The 17898-nt window shown below is 41.5% G+C and overlaps 1 protein-coding gene across 3 annotated transcripts in view; it reads left to right on the top strand.

Annotated features, from left to right (window-relative positions):
- MOB3B (MOB kinase activator 3B) overlaps window positions 1-17898 on the top strand; it is a 92222-nt gene that overhangs the window by 55616 nt on the left and 18708 nt on the right. The window lies entirely within an intron of this gene.

The following is a 17898-nucleotide window of genomic DNA, read 5'->3' on the forward strand; positions in this document are numbered from 1 at the left end:
AAGTAGCAGCCTGGTTATTATACAAATTGCAAAAGGGCCATAGTGAAGCATTCTATATTTTTAAAGAGTTCTCCAGTTATTACCAATAAGGCGTAGGATGGTTCATACGATGTCACACGTAGCCTAATGGCCATGGCAAAACCTTTCTGCTGATATTCTACCTATTATTAGTTGGAATTCAATGATGTCTCATCCAGTGGTTGGGTTCAAAAAAATTTACTACCATTCTGTGGGCGTGGCTTGGTGGGCGTGGCAGGGGAAGGATACTGTAAAATCTCCAATCAGAGGTGGTATTTGCCGGTTCTCCAAACTACTCAAAATTTCTGCTACCGGTTCTCCAGAACTGGTCAGGACCCGTTGAATACCACCTCTGGTCTCATCCTTAATAATGTCCCACCTGTGTTGGATTGGGGAAAATCTCCCCAACGATTCAGAATATTCAAAAAGAGCTGCTCCAAAGATCTGGGTATATAAGCTTTAGACTAGAGAAAAAATATGGACAAAACTTCTTGCTTCTCACTGAGCTTGATTATTTCAGACATTTCATTACTCAAACTAGATAACATCATCCGTGCTAGTATTGAGTAGGTTTTCCTCTCATTTTCCTCCCTACCAGCACTGATGATGTTACCTAGATTGGGTAACGAAACATCTGCAAGAAAATAAGCAAGCTCAGAGAGCACCAAGGACCCCCTCATTTCAATCCTGAGCCACAGATATTCTCCTCTATCAGAATAAACTCCGATTAGATTAAGCCTAGCTCATGGCGTGTGGCAAAAAAGCATGGTGGCAACATCAATCATTTCTTCTTTTTTTGTGGTGAGGCAGTGATGGTTTTAGGGAAAGTACATTTGCTTCTGTGAAGACAAAGAGCAGTTCCTTGGACAACCCACGCTTTATCCATCAGACTGTATCTCACAGATGGTTTATATTGCTGGATTTAGGCCTCTATTATTAGAAAGTGACTCTTAGTTTACACAGTTGTATAAATGGCTGTATACTGCTTAAATGGCATTTCTGGTGGTTATTTGCAAAATTTGTATGTTTTCTGGGTTAATCCTTGTAAATTGTCGTCCTTTAATTTTATATGCATCCATATAGAATATTTAGAGAAGGATTTCAAGAAATGCAATTAAGTAGGATGTTTGTTTAAGAGTTAGTTCTTAAAGAGGAAGCAAGTAATTTCTGGAAGAACATGAATGCTTTGAGATAAGCAATTTCCCTTTCACATTTTCTCTTGTTTGCCCCTCTCAAGAAACACTGTGATTGATTGTAATACATTACTAGTAGGAACAAGAGGAATGAATGTTGTACTGGTAATTTATACTAAAACCACATTTTTGGGAGTTATTTTTCCAAAAGAAAACTCAAAACCTCTGTGTGTGCTAGGTTAGAAGATGTCTGTTTTGAATTCGTTGAATTCAAAGATTTGAACTTTGAGTTCTTTGGATTATACTGGAAATATTTGTGATGATACATGTAATAATTAGTAGCAGCTGAATTGCAGGGGCAGATATTAAATCCTCAGCCCACTTCTTGATATTTGGAGAAAGTTTTTGAATGTCACTTATTCAGTCAAAACATTTTCAGAATCCAAATTTGCTATAGAAATGTTTTCCAACATAGACAAGTTTGGCAGTTTCAAAGTTGTAGGATGGTTACAGGGAATTCATGGTGTTCTTTCCTACTCTAAATCAGTAGTTACAAGAACAAAGAAAAAAAATTAGGGGCAGAAGCTGCAGACAGATAAGAATGACAAGCATCTCTTGTTTCCTGTACACCCATGAATGATGATGTTACACAGATGACTTCCTGTTGGGATCAAATAGGAAGGACCCAGAAACACTATTGAATGGAGTAGAGCAGGGGTGTCAAACTTGATTTCCTTGAGGGCCACATCAGGGTTGTGTTTGACCTTGGAGGCTGGGGAGGCGTGGCCAGGGTGGGTGTGGCCAGCTCAATGCCCGTTTTCAGCTGCGACTGCCTCCTGCAGCCCTCTGCTAATGAAAACAGAGCTCAGGAGGACTGCACGTTCCCCTGAACTGTTTTCATTGGCAGAGGCAGTGCGGGCCGGTTCTTCGCTGTTTCCAGGGTGGCCCTGCGAGCCAGATCTAAGTATCCCACGGGCCTTGAGTTTGACACCCCTAGTGTAGAATAAACACTGTGAACCGGTCATCCCATTGGTGTCATCTCTGTTGGTCTGCTAGACCCTTCTCAGGCGAGTCCCAATATTTAATCTAAGCAAAAACTAGTCAAAACAATAACATATCATTACAGCATGATTACGTATATTAGATTTGACAATAATGTGGCTATTATAATATAATAATGAAAAAGTTACTGAAGCCAAGAAGGAAATTGCCCAATGCAGAGTACTATAGGCAGGAATATGCCAACAATATTACAAACATGAAGACACATTTAATGTAGTGGAAAAAAATATCCAGAAAGAATACAGATGTTTTACAGAATGCTAATAGGGGAACACAGTGATGAAGCTATCATCTGAGAGAAGCCTATTCAGGAATCGCCTTCTTTTTGAGCTTCCAACAAAATATTTTATCTGCCCAGCAAAGCGTTTAGTTTCTTTGAATGTATTGTTCATGCATCATTAATTGTGTACATCCTTTTAAGCAGTCTCTTATTCTGGTGAGGGATGTTTAAGTTAATCTCAAGCCTTTCACTGTGGGCCATGATAAAGAAAGCAAGAATGATACAGATGTCAGGAAAGTATGTTAATACTGTACCAGGATTAGAGCTAAAATGTAGTATTAGAAATCCTAGTTCTGATTTGTTGGTAAATTCATTAAGGCAGAGTCTCTCTGAATCCTTCAAATCTCCTCCATGCTTTCTGCAGTTTGGATCGAGTTGCCATTTATGAAATAAGCAACTATTATTTATGTCTCTTTATACACAATCCAAAACCAAGGCAGCTGTTTATCTCTAACAGGTTAGATTTGGAGGGTGTTTTGCTCTCATTTAGTTTTGCCCCTTTGGGTGCTGCATCGAAGAATCTCAATTATAGGAATCAGTGTGTATCTCTTCACATTGTATTAGTTTAATTTGCAAAATTGTAATTGTAAACACTTTTTGTTTGTTTGTTTATTTAGGATCTGAGGCCAAATTTTCAAAAAAGTGTCCATACAAATATTAAAATGATAAAATAGTAAAACGGTTGTGAGAAATAAAGAGAAGTATAGGTAGTCCTTAAATTACAACTACAGTTAGCCCAAAATTGCTAAATGAGACAGTTGTTAAGCGAGTTTTGCCTTTTTTATGACTTCTTTGCCACAATTGTTAAGTGAATTACTGAAGTTAGTAACATGGTTGTAAAATGAATCTGGCTTCCCCGTTGACTACTGTCAGAAGTTCACAAAAGGTGATCACATGACCCGGATATTGCAAAAGTCATATATATGAGCCAGTTGCCATGGGGTTGCTGCAATGATCTTAAGTGTGAAAAACGATCATAAGCCGCCGTTTGCAGGGCTGTTGTAACTTTGAATGGTCATTAAATGAATGAGTTGTAAATTGAGGACTACCTGTAACTGACTTTGGAAATAACCATTTTAATATACTAAATAGCAGCCAGCCAATTAAGGTGTGATCCTTTTTTAGCCCATTGCAATGGAGCAGAACCTATCCATTTCAATAGATGTTTTATGGAAATGTCCACTAGTAGATATAATCTTGGGCAGAATTATTTTAATTTATACAAGAGTTCAAAATAGTGTGGGTGGGGGGAAATCCTCAATCTAGTAAACGGAGCAGCCCAGCTAAATTCATTATTGAGCTGCATTGCAGTTTTGTGTTTTTCTAAACGTTTTCAACTTGAATGCATATAATTGAAAAACGAAACGAATGTATACAGTCTCTGTTATGTCCTGAGGACTCTAGGAGTTCTCACTCAGGTCCACTCACTTTGTGTGGGCGTTATTCCCCCATTCCCATTGGTTGGTTCTCTCCAGCAGCCAGCTATAAAAGCAGGCTGCGGGGTCCAACCAGTTGCTGATTGCTGCGAGCCAGTTCCAGGCGTGGCAAACACGGTCAGCCCTTTATTGTAAAATAAAGTATTGTTGCACTCATGCTCTGGTTCAGCCTCTCATTGCTCAAACTTAACACTGGCGACGAGGGTGGGATGGCTACCAGAAGCACCATGCAACCGCTGAGTCACTAGCCACCGATCCGCAGCCCAGAGAGAGCGATCGGCTGGCGATAAGGGAAACGCTGATCCGCAGCCAGAGAGAGCGGTCAGCCAACAAAACGAGCGATCAAAAAGAGCAAACGCTGATCCGCAGCCAGAGGAAGCGGTCTGGTTCAAAAAGTTAGAAGCGTCTGTAGCCGCTTGTTAGCCCCGCTACAGGGAAAGTGAAGCGCTGCAAGCCGCAGCCGCTCTGTATTTGGCGCGAAATTCAAACGGGTGTCATTTGAATTTCGAGCCAGTAGGAGACACAGCACAGCGCTGTAGGAAGTCACTAACGCCCATTTTGGCGCGAATCGAGACACCTCCAACGGCTAACAGCCAACGTGGTAACCCAGAGAGAGAAAGAGAGGGTAGCAAAAAACCTCTCCAGAGCTGATATCACTAGTAACCCACGAGCGCCCGTTGTCCCAGAGAGATTTTTTCCGCAGGTAGCCCAGCCGTTCCAGCACCATGAGTTCCAACCCAGTATTCCCGGCGTTTAAACCAGACGAAGAGAAGTGGGAATCGTATAAGAACCGCTTCAATCATTACATCGATGCGGTCGGCCTGGCGGATGCGGGAGAGCATCGGAAAAATCCTATTTCCTAATCTACTGCGGAGCCACCGTTTACTGATACCGCCGCAGCTTTCGTGGCGCCGAGAGAGTTGAAAACGTTCCGTGGTCCGAGTTGCTTGAGATCCTCACTAACCACTACGCTCCCAGGCCTTCACAAATCGCCAGGAGGTTCACGTTCCGTATGAGGAAGCAATCGAGTAAGGAGACCATCAATCAATATATGGCCGCCCTCAGAACAGCAGCCCTGCACTGCGGGTTTGGAACATACCTGGAGGACATGCTCCTCGATCAATTAGTTTGTGGGGTCAAGGATCTCAACCTACAGAGGCGCCTGCTAGCAAAAAGACCTCAACCTCGCGCAAGCGGTCGAGGAGGCCCTAGCAGCCGAGCTAGCAACGAACTCAGCCACCGAAATTCAGGGCCCAAGTGCCAAGCTGGCATCGTTCCCGGTCCATTCCGAAGAGGTGGAAGCGGAGGAAACCCACAACGATGAAAACGCGTCCACCGCCTCGCCAACGACAGACGGTCGCAGGTAGGTGCCAAACAAGAATACACCGGTCCACCCAAGCACATCACACTGTGCCTAGCCTGTGGGGATCGCATCAAAGGGCCACCTGCAAGTTTAAAGGAGCCACTTGCAACAACTGCCATAAGAAGGGGCACATCGCGAGAGTCTGCCAAGCCCCCAAAGCGCTGCACACAGACCCCCGTCCTCGCACTCGGGACCACAGAGGCAAGTATTAAACTGTCGCACGCACCGCCTTGCCAGGCGTACTTGCCACACTGTTAGTAAAATTTCTCTCTCCGTTTCCCTAGAAGGTAAACCGTGCCACATGGAGGTTGACACAGGGTCAGCGCTCTCAATAATCTCGTGGAACACCCTCAAGAGACTCCACCCCAGCCTATCTACTACCCGGCTTCAGAGATGCCAGTTCGGTCTGAAGGACTACCAGGGAAGGCCATTCCCGTGATCGGCAGAGGCAAGTTCTTTGTCAGTTTTAGAGCTTTTAAAGGCCACCTACCTCTAGTGGTAGTTAACGGCAATCTACCCACCTTATTGGGGCTCGATTGGTTTCCCCACCTCGGCCTAGGGCTAACAGGAGTCCATGCTGTCTCAACCTCAGACACTGACTCCTTATTCGCTGACTACGCAGATGTGTTCAGCGAGGAGCTGGGGTGTTATAATGGAACCCCCATCTCGTTCACCGTTGACCCCCAGGCAGTCCCAATCAGATTAAAACCACGTAGAGTTCCATTTGCTATTCGACCAAAACTAGACGCTGAATTGGATAAACTACTAAAACAAGGGGTCATTGAGCCAACAGATTTCGCCAAGTGGGAGACGCCCATTGTCACACCCTTAAAAAAGATGGTAGCCTGAGAATTTGCTCGGACTACAAGACAACAATCAATAAATATTTACAAGTTAGCGCCTACCCTGTGCCCGTCATTCAGCACTTATTGCACACATTCGAACCGGGCAGTATTTTTGCTAAATTGGACATGTCTCAAGCGTATCAGCAGTTCCCTGTTGATAACCAAACAGCGGAACTTCAGACCATCGTCACTCACAGGGGTGCCTTCCGATGCAAGCGTCTCCAATTTGGCGTAAGTGTTGCCCCGGGTATTTTTCAATCCCTCATGGAGCGGATTTTACAGGGCCTCCCTGGTGTAGTACCCTACTCGATGACATCTTGGTCTCGGCCAGGGACAGACCCCAACTCTTCCAGAGAGTGCGAGCAGTGTTAGAGAGGTTCAGACAGCATGGCCTCAAGTTAAAAAAAAGAAAAATGCGCCATTGCCACTAGACAGGTGGACTTTCTGGGTTATAAAATTGATGCCTCTGGCATTCACCCCCTGGAGTCCAAGGTTAGGGCAATCCACGAAGCTCCCACACCAACCTCCAAAACGGAGCTACAAGCTTTCTTGGGGCTGCTGAACTTTTATGCATCCTTCTTGCCCCATAAAGCCTCAGTAGCCGAACCCCTACACAGATTACTAGACAAAAAGTCACAGTGGCACTGGGGGCACAAAGAAGACCAGGCGTTTAACGCCGTCAAATCACTACTTACGTCAGAGGCAGTGCTCATCCAATTCGACCCCAACCTTCCTTTAGTACTGGCAGCAGACGCATCCCCTTTTGGAATTGGGGCGGTCCTTAGTCACAGACTCCCCAACGGCGCCGAGGCCCCCATCGCCTTTTTCTCCAGGACGCTCTCGGCCACGGAGCGAAATTACAGCCAGATAGACAAGGAAGCCCTAGCAGCTGTTGCGGCCGTGAAAAAGTTTCACGAATTCCTTTTTGGCCACTTCTTGAACTGGTCACCGACCATAAGCCCCTCCTGGGCCTACTGGCCGGCGACAAACAGACCCCTCAAGTCCTTTCCCTAGAATGACAAGGTGGACACTTTTCCTAGCGGCCTACTCATACAAACTTATTCACCGCCCGGGCAAAGCTCTATCCCACGCCGACGCTCTCAGTCGCTGCCCCTTACCCGCTCCGGCTGAAGACCCAGCTCCTGTCAACGCCATTTTCGAGATCACCCAGTTGGACCTGCCCATCACCGCCCTTGACATCGCCGCTAAAACCAAGGCAGGCCAAACGCTCGCCCAGGTGCTCGACTGGGTGAGGAGGGGGTGGCCGGGAGGCAATGTTGATAACAAATTCGCACCCTTTAAGACTCGCATGCAGGAGCTGTCCAGTTTGCAGGGTTGTCTACTGTGGGGCACTTGAGTGGTCATTCCGACCTCGCCATGCGTACCCGAGTCCTGGAGGCGTTGCACGAGGGACACCCCGGCATCGTGAGAATGAAGGCATTAGCACGCAGCTACGTGTGGTGGCCGGGTCTAGACGAGGACATTGTCAATTGGGTAAGTTCCTGCAGCATTTGCCAGGAATCCCGTCCTGCTCCCCCCGTCGCCACCCCTACCAGATGGGAGAGCGCCAGCGCCCCTTGGTCTAGAATACATATCGATCTGGCCGGCCCCGTGCATGGAAAGATGTTCCTAGTGGTCGTGGACGCTTATTCCAAATGGATAGACGTGGCACAGCTATCCACGACCACCACACTAGCAATCACCAACGTGTTAACGCGCCTGTTCGTTACACATGGACTACCCGACTCCATTGTCTCCGATAATGGCCCACAGTTCGCATCAGTAGAATTCAGCCGTTTTGCTGCCAACCTGGGCATTCGCCACATTTTCACAGCCCCATTTCACCCTGCCAGTAATGGGTTGGCTGAAAGGGCCGTCAGGACCACCAAAGAGGCCCTCGCTAGGTTTGGCAGGGATGACTGGCACCACAAACTCTCACGGTTCCTGATGAGCCAGCACTCAACCCCCTGTGCAGTCACCAATAAGTCCCCAGCAGAACTTCTGATGGGCCGGCGCCTGAGGACTGTATTGGACAGACTGCACCCACAATACTGCCCTGACTCTCCCCTCGCTTCTACTTGGGGTTAGACATTTTATGTTACAGGAGCCAGTATTCGCAAGGAATTTCGCTGGGGACCCCCTTTGGATTCCAAGCGAGGTCATCGCCGTCACCGGGCCGAGATCGTATAGAGTCAGGCTGGAGGATGGTCGCGTCTGGAGGAGACACATAGACCAGCTTAGAAGGCGCCTCAGCACCCTTGCCAACAAGAATCCAGAGTCTCCAGTCGAAGGGGAACCGCCTCATCCGCCGCCTAGCCACATCGCACCCAACGACCAGTTTGCACCAGCGGTCATTCCAGTCAGCCCAAACTCGGACAACAGCGCCCAGAGAGTTGACCAGCCTGATCCAACCCACGAGAGCTCGACCCCAGTAACCAACCCAGTGGTGTCCGAGGATGCCCAGTCCGGAGAGAGCGTTGGCGACACTATGCCGGCTCAACCGTCACAGACTGATACCGAACAGACAGGAAATGTCCCCGAGCTGCGCCGTTCCGGGCGCCAACACAAACCCCCCGTCTACCTCAAGGACTATGCATGTTCGCATCTGGGGGGAAGGGGTGTTATGTCCTGAGGACTCTAGGAGTTCTCACTCAGGTCCACTCACTTCGTGTGGGCGTTATTCCCCCATTCCCATTGGTTGGTTCTCTCCAGCAGCCAGCTATAAAAGCAGGCTGCGGGGTCCAACCAGTTGCTGATTGCTGCGAGCCAGTTCCAGGCGTGGCAAACACGGTCAGCCCTTTATTGTAAAATAAAGTATTGTTGCACTCATGCTCTGGTTCAGCCTCTCATTGCTCAAACTTAACAGTCTCCAGATGATAAAAATATGTGATCTGATTCCTTATGTTCTGAATTTTAAAATGTTCTATAATCTCAGCGAGTTTAAGTTTCTAAAAATGTTGTGTCCCAAGAATTAGTCTGCAAATCCTTTCAGAATTAGTGCTATAGGAAGGATTATTGCCACTGCCAGTGCATTAATATGTATACATTTTTTTCTTTTATGTTAGAGAAGTGCGTGACATTTTACAGATGGAAACAGTAAATCTGATCCATGTTGGGAAGAGGAAAATGCAAAGCTGGATTCATGTGTACAGATGGGATTATAGGGAGAAGAGCTAGATGGGCCTCCCTTCCATTGACATCAGTCAGAACACCCATTTTGTACAAAGTTTGTGATAAGGGTTAATTTCAAGACATAAAAATAAATATTTACCGGGGGAATGAAAAATGGGGACATGTTCAATGTGATTTGATAGAACTGGAGCACAAAATCGCATCATGTTTTTGGTCTTGGCTTTCACCCATCACTGAAACAACTGTTGCATCTTTAAGTCCCTTCAGCAAGGGGGGGACTCAGAAATGGAAGGACTAGCAAAGTTGGAGGAATTCACCAACTATGTTATTTAGTGTGTCTTGCGCACAGGAATTAGAGCATCCCTATCAGCAGTAAAGCTGGAAGAGAGACATCCGGTACTGAAAATGAGAACAGCAAAGTCCATATCTTGGTGGGGTGGGGTGGGGGGTGTTTGACAGCTGAAGGACAGGAAGAGAGAATTTTATTGAGTTGCAGGAAAAGCCCATTGCTATTCTGGACACTATTGTGAAAATGCTAGTTACTGATTAATGTTTGCACGTAGGTAACAATTGGTTTCGCTAACGGCCAGTTTGTTTGTTAAGCCTGATATAAATGTAAGGTGTTGTCAAATGTAACATTTTAGGGTTTTTTTATCATAGCTATTTGTTGCTGGCCATTTTCTCCCTACCAAATGGATATAATATTCATATGCTAGAAAAATAATTGATAATTCTCCACGAAGAACATGAACTGAACTGTGAATAGTGCAATACAGTTTATGGATCTGAATAAGAAGTATTGAAAATTATACGAAACACTGTAGAAAAACCCCAAAGCCTTTTTCCCTGCATTTATGAACATTTTTCCAAAGGTGGTGTTAATAAATATGGAATAAACTTTGGACAATACTCTCATGCCAAAACATGATTTTTTAAAGCAATGTTTCTTAAATGTTTTGCTCTCAAGACCCCTTTCAACTTCTAAAATTTACTGGGGTGAGCTTTGGTTTGTTTGGTTTATTTTTTTAAGAAAAAAATAATGAAAAATGTGAGGTAATATTAATTTTTTGCAATTATCTTCAATATCCGACAAAAAAAATCACAGACGACCTATTTTAAGAATCATTTGTTTAGAGTTTTCTACCCAGGAATGTAAGCTTATTTGCTGGGCTGTTGTTACTGTCAATCATGTCTTTAAAATGCTGCAGATGGAGATTCACTTCTGATCTTTCTTAGCTAACCATTGAGTATTGTTTGTTTATTTAACTATGTTCTTTACCCCAGAGTTCTGCTTATATAAATAAACACTTATGCATAAGAACTAAAGTGTCCTACAATAATGAAGCAAAATGTGGAACACGAAATGTGACTATCAAAATCAGAATATTGCTTATATAACAGCATTGGTGAGACCTTCCCTATTCCTTCCTAGTTGACAGTTAATTTTAGCATTCCAAAATGGATGTTTTGCTTTGAGCACCAAACAATTTATGGCATATATTTACTGATAAGCTCATCCACAGATAAGCTGACTCTCAAGCTTTTACCCAAAATACTGTAAAAACTGTACCACCTGTGGATAAACCAATGCTCAAAATGTTCATATAATATTTACAGTTGCCTTAAATGTGGGTGATCCGTGGATTATTCTTGTTTCATGGTGTTTGCAAAAGGTACAGCTATTTTAGTGATTCAGAGAGGTGTGCTTCATTCATTCTGATTTGTTGCTTTGCATAGCCGTGGGGATATTAGACATTTGTGAGTTTAAATTTTAGGTAACTTGACGTGTTACCGCCTGCCAAAAACATTGAACAGAAATTTTTATTTATAAAATACATTGGCTCTTTCTCCAAAGAGTTACCAGTGGTTTATATATTCTTTCAAAGCAGTCTTCCGTCCATCCACCATGCACAGTCAGATCTGCTTATGTGATGTAAGATTCTTATACTAATTTCCCTTTAGATTTTGCAAATGTTTTGTTCAGCTGCAGAACAGATTACACACGTAGTGCTTGTCCCTGTTGTGGAAAATGATTTTCAGAGTATGCCATTAGTAGCTGCTAAAACCATTCAAAAACATTAGAGTTTCTATTGTTCTTTGTAAATGTCACCATAATGATATTATGAGAAGACCAGGCCGGAACACATAGCAATATTTGATGCAGAAATTCAATATATGATTAATATGAAGGCAAACAGCCCCCCTCCCAATTGTTAAAAAAAATCTGCTGAACTATGGAACCAAAATTTAATTTATCTGGAATTTTAAAAAGACATTTGTGAGAAGTAATAATGTCAGGAGGGAAGCAAATTACTTGATTGTTATTTCCGAATTCCTTGTGTGCTGTTTTCTTCTGCCTTAGCATAACTTCTACTCCGACCTATTTAAATTTAATGGGCCCTTGTCTCAGCTGACAATTGACTTCTTGCTGGAAGAAGAAACAAGATATTGCAGCTTGGCAGTTGCCTGAGGTTAAAAATGCATGCAGTGGAAGGGCAGCAGAAACAGTTAATTTCAATAGAGATTTAACCTTTATTGCATTGTTTTGATCCACCTGCCTGTCAGGGGCGCCTGTGGCAGACCAAGCGCTCTGCCAGTGAAAATGGGCTCCTGAGCTCTGTTTTCAACTGCCACGGCCTCCTGCAACCAAGTGAAAACAGAGCTCGGGAGAGCAGAAGTACTGCAGGCTAGTCCTTCACTGTTTCCAGGGTGACCCTGCGGGCCAGATCTAAGTACTCCATGGGCCAGATCCAGCCCCCGGGCCTTTGAGTTTGACACCCCTGATGTTTGCCATCTTGAGCAAGCAAGCTGGGCAGAGAAATAGGTGTGTTTGTAGTGCTGGTTCGATACTTTGCTTGGCAAGTACTTGGCAAGCCAAAGGCTATGTGTTTGAGATGCATAAATTTGCAAGCGGTTTGCATAACATGCAGTTTAGCCAGCCTGTTGCAAATGAACCAAATACAAACAGGCCAGCATTAACCATACAAATTAGAAACCCACGAAGAATGTTAGACTTGCTTGCTGATACATATCTGTTAGTCATGTATGCCACATCGGCTGCTTGAAAAGAAAGAAATTATGTCATTCTAGGGCATAAAAAATGCTAACTACAAAAGTCTCAGTGTTACACATTACCAGTTTCATCTGTACAGTAGAAAAGCACAGTTTTGGTTTTGTTTCCCTGTAATTTCTGTTTATAAAGACCAGCTGCAGGAAAAGCGTATCCAGATCAATAATAGGGCAATGGGGGGACGAATGTTTTGTCCCCACCGCAAAAAGGCTTTTCAACTTTCGAAATTTATTTGGGTGCCTAGACTTTTGATCCTGAGTTCAGGTAGAAACTGATTGTGAATCACTTCTCTCTAGCCTTTCTGCTAAAGTGATGGTTAACACTGATGCTAAGGATTTCGCTTGCACAGTTATTTACAGTGTGGTTTGCTTATTTTTGTTGTTGCATAATGTGTAAATCAAGCCTTGTTAAACAAACCGTGCTTAAAATGAGCAACAGCTAAGTAGGATGTGTGAAGGGAGCCAATATTTAATTGTGGTTACCGGGGTGGGGGGGGGGAATCAGAATACTGGCATTAGAAGCTATGAGAGGCAGTTTGGTCTAGCAATTAAGGCATCAAGCTAGAAAGCAGAAGACTTGAGTTCAGGTCGCACCTTGGCTATAAAAGCCACTCAGATGACTTTGAGCCAGTCACTCACTCTCAGCCCAACACGGGGTTGTTGTGAATAAAATATGTTGGATATGTTTGCTGCCTTGAGTTGTTTGTTAAAAAAATAAAGGTGGGATACAAGTAATAAATACAATTTTACAGTTCTTTACGTATAAAAGATACATAGTCATTTTACGTGTAGATAAAGTAGAATGACAAGGATGGATGGTATTTCAGGTGATGTTATGTCCCAATGATCCAGTTTAATGATTTGCTCTGCAGTGGGAACAGAATTAGGTTCAGGCAGTTGTGTCTTTTGAGGTCTACCAGGACAAAGTGCATATTCCAAAAGGTTTGTTCTTAATTTTTTTTTTTACTCTTAATTTGGTTCTTCTTTTTCTTGCTATTATCTGCCCATCCCCAACAATAACCGTTGGATAGTTAATACTAGTGAATATTATTGTTGATTAGGCTGTATCAAAATACAGAATAAAACACAAAACATTAGATAATAAAACCATATGTAAAAGTGGAATACTGATAGTCCTCGACTTACCACCACAATTGATCCCAAAATTTTAGCAACTGAAATTTTGGGCTCAATTGTGGTCATAAGTTAAGGACTATCAGTGAGACATTTGTTAAATGAGTTTTCCCTCATTTTACAACCTTTTTTGCCACAGTTGTAAAGTGAATCACTACAGTTATTAAGTTAGTAACAGGGTTGTTAAATGAAACTGGCCTCCCCTGTTGACTTTGCTTGACAAAAGCTTGCAAAAGGTTGACCACATAACCCAGGGACATTGCAACCATCATAAATATGAGTCAGTTGCCAAATGTCTGAATTTTGATCATGTGACCAAGGAGGATGCTGCAATGATTGTGTGACAAACAGTCATAACTCACTTTTTTCAATGCTGTTGTAACTTCGGTCATTAAACGAACTGTTGTTAGTTGAGAACTACATGTATAAGAGACAGATGAAATGAAAAGGATAATTCCTACAGTGTATCCCAATCGGACTCATAGTTAGATCTCAATGGAACTGGTTTATTCTTATAAAGTGTTGTATGTGATTTTAGAATTTCTGCTATCCAGGATTTCTTGCACAGCAATCTTTTACACTTTTACACAGTTGTCTAAAATACAGGGAGGCCACAGCTCTGAATGTAATTTGCCAATTGTGTAATCCAAAGGGCATTTAATTGAGATTTTGTTTGTTCTATCAGAACTAATTTTGAGAGTCTGTCAGTTTCCGTGGCATTAATTTTGGAGCAATAATTACTGATGGTTGAACAGAAGCCATTCTCTGGCATGGACCATATGATGGTTGAAAATGCTTACTATTAAAAATTAATCTGTGCAGTTAGTTCAACTGTGTTCATTGAGAAGGGGTTTAGAAAATGAAGTACAATAAATTAAAACAAAATAAAAATAGGATAAAATTTAAAAAAATCTGGGATCACTTTGGGAATATGTGTGTGTGTATGCACAGCTTGCCATCTTGATCCCTGTTCCTCCATTTCTTCCTCTTTTTGTTTTTTTGGTGTCTCAGATTTTGCAATAGGAATATTATTGGCACAGCAGAATTTCTGTTCTCCAGTTAACTATAAAAAGAAAGCAAGTTCTATGCATCTATGGCAAGTACTAATAGTAGTGCAGAGTTTATTTATTTATTAATCATACTTATATACAGCTGAATTTTATGACTTAAATTTAAAAAGGGAGAGAAGAAAAATCATCAGCAGTTAGAAGATGCTAGTTGATGGTTGCTTTTTATTACTGGAACATGTTTGCTCAGACCTTGAAAAAAGCTTTCATTTTTATTGTGCAAATAGATAAGATAATCTACCTCTCTTAGCAAGTAGATGCAGAACAGCTGTCATAACCCCTCATTTTTCAAATTTCCTTCCAGTGCAGATCAGGATGGATAAAAATTGACGTTTTTTAAAAAAACTGATTTTTTAAAATTTAAATTGGATTTTTTTTATTTTTATCAAATTTGTTTTAATAAAATGCTTTTGTAGTAAAAATATTTCTTAAGATTGTTTTCTATTTAAGATACATCAATAATTTAGTTTATTCAGCGTATATTCTGCAATATTGGGACTGTCCATGAGTCCAATAGTGGGTCAGAGGAGGAGCTACTGCGGGACAGAGATGACAGTTGCTCTTTAAAGATTATGATTTAAATCTAGTTGATGAAAATCAAGCCTTTTTACTAGTGATTTAAATCATGATTTAAATCATGATTTAAATCAACTTAATTTAAATCAAAACCATCCTAGTGAAGACGACATTTTGTGGCGGTTTGTCAACATGTTCCAAAGAATTTTTGGTATATTCTGTTAATTGACAAGGAACTCTAGAAACAGCAAAACATAAGAATGAATAATCCAAATAACAAATGCCTCAATTGAGTAAATCACTTAAATAGAATAAACTGCCAAAAAGCATTTTAAAGAAATTAAATTTGTTTAATATTTGTGTGTGTATGTGTGTGTGTATGCATGCCAGTGGCGGGATCCATCTTTTTTTACTACCAGTTCTGTGGGTGTGGCTTGATGGGCGTGGCAGGGAAAGGATACTGTAAAATCTCCAGTCAGAGGTAGTATTTGCTGGTTCTCTAAACTACTCAAAATTTCCGCTACCGGTTCTCCAGAACTGGTCAGAACCTACTGAATACCACCTCTGATGCATGCTATTACTTAAGAACAGTTGCATAACTGAAGCTCTATATCGTTTTAAGTAGACTTAAATTTATCATAGCCTTACTTTTTAGCTGCTTTGTATGCGGGATCCATTTTTGTTTGCAATTTTCTCACAGGATGTGGGGAAGCCTTGGGAAACTTGAGGCATGTGGGATTGTGCCTACACAGGGTCAACCCCTAGGCACCCCAAGCACACTTAATGACCCACACATTTGTTTTACAAATGCTTTGCGGAGAACAAGGATGAAGGAGTCGTTAATGAGGTGACTGATTGTATTTACTCAGCTTGCAATTTACTGCAGGGATATGCTAGAGTTTTTAATCTTGTGTGCTCTTTGACAATGTTCAAAGTGAATGATGATTCTTGAAATACTCTTTGTCTATCAAGCTAGAGAGTTTTTCTAAGAAATTATTGGATAGTGAAATGAATGGAAGAAAATCCCTGGAAACACCTGCCAGATTATTTAAAAAGGGAAAATTATATATTGTAATTATTTTTGAACTTTGATTACAATCTGCATTGCTCTTATATATTATTATATATAATTATATATTATGTGGGAATGTGGATTAATTTTCATTTCTTCCTAGGAACATATTTTTTTTCTATATCAAAATGAGCTATTGTGATTCTGAAACAATTCAGGAACATGTAAATTATATATTTAGGGTGTCCCAGAGTCCAACTACAATATCTTATGTATTTATTCATTTATTTACTTCAGATAAAACATTATTGCCTTTAGGAATGCTCATAGATCTTGCATCAAATGAGTAAGAAAGTGTTTGGAAGAAAATGGCAACCGATTTGAACATTTAATGTAATTTAAATTGTGGAACTTGACTTTTGGTACACTCTGGTATAAGGGAGAGGGAGAGAGATGGCTGTAGTGTGGACAATTTTGAATTTCAATATAGACCATAATTCATTCCAAACTCTTCATTTCCATCTGCCCAGTCTGATCAATATTACTATGGCTTTTAGTATTGTCCTAGTATCTGTGAATATCTGTAACTAGATGAAAAATAAATGGGAAAAGAATTGTTTTACATATCAGAGAGTGATTGGGGACAATTATGGAATGTGCACATTAGGAATGTAATGCTAATGTAATGCACATTAGGAATTTAATTTTATAGTAATTGAACAATGGAAACTTTATAAGAGTACCCACTCATGTTTGTTTGACCTGACATCTCTTGGCAAGCTATGTTACACAAGAATGTTGTACCTTTTGTGTTAAAGCAACTGGTTACAAAATTATTTGCAACAACAGTCTATTGTTCATGATGAATGTATCTTGTACTTAGAACCCATTATGCCTCCACAGGTAATTATGTTATTGTAATATACTGGTATTGTGGGAGAATAATTGAACAAAACTTTGGACATATTGCATTATTCAACATGCCTGTAAAATGTTATATTTAGCTATAAAGTAGATGATTCTGAATAGTACTTTTTGGAACATTTGCTTATAGATGTAAAATCCAAGAGATCAGCATCTTACAAGTAAGTGTATTTCGTCTGTCAGTTTTGAAATCTGATTTGCTACGCTGCACAAATCTCATTTAAGGCTATCCTTCACAAGTAACACATACAGCCTTCTAGATATGACTTACTCATTCTGCCTTCCTCTATCAACTCCACTGCCATACATATACACACACACACACACACACACACACACACCTATTTGCTCTGTAGTGCTGTAACTGCATTCCAGGTATCAAAATCTAACCCGCATCTGGCTTAATATAGGCCATAACCAAAATGCCCCCTGATTTAAAGCAATAAACACATGTAAGTAGAATGATTGCTGCCTTGCTCCAAAGTTGTGTTCTAAAGTTGTTTCATATTCTGTCCTTTGTAACAATGGTATGTATTACAACTGACTGTGTAACATTTGTGTAAAATCCACAAAAAGCAATTACATGTTTTAGTTAAAAGATAACGAATGCGCAAAACAAATAAGACATTTTAAAGAAAAAATGTGTGACATTTTTTGCTAGGAAATAAGAAGACACAGTATCCCTTCAGAAGTAAGCTTTCATTTATACCACCTTAATACCCTCAATTCTTCTTGTTGTCAGGGCTTAGCATTTTAAAGTGATGTGATTAGTAAAACCTAAAATGGTAGGATCAAGTTATATAATGGGCAAGGTAACTACATCACATGATGTAATAGGCTAAAGTGACATTATGGGTTCCTGTGAGGTAAACTACACCTATTCATGCATATCAGGGATGTGAAGCTT

The sequence above is a fragment of the Pseudonaja textilis genome, chromosome 2 (genome assembly GCF_049901715.1).
Source record: "Pseudonaja textilis isolate UNSWEBS1 chromosome 2, rPseTex1.2, whole genome shotgun sequence".
In the NCBI taxonomy this organism is placed as follows: Eukaryota; Metazoa; Chordata; class Lepidosauria; order Squamata; family Elapidae; genus Pseudonaja; species Pseudonaja textilis.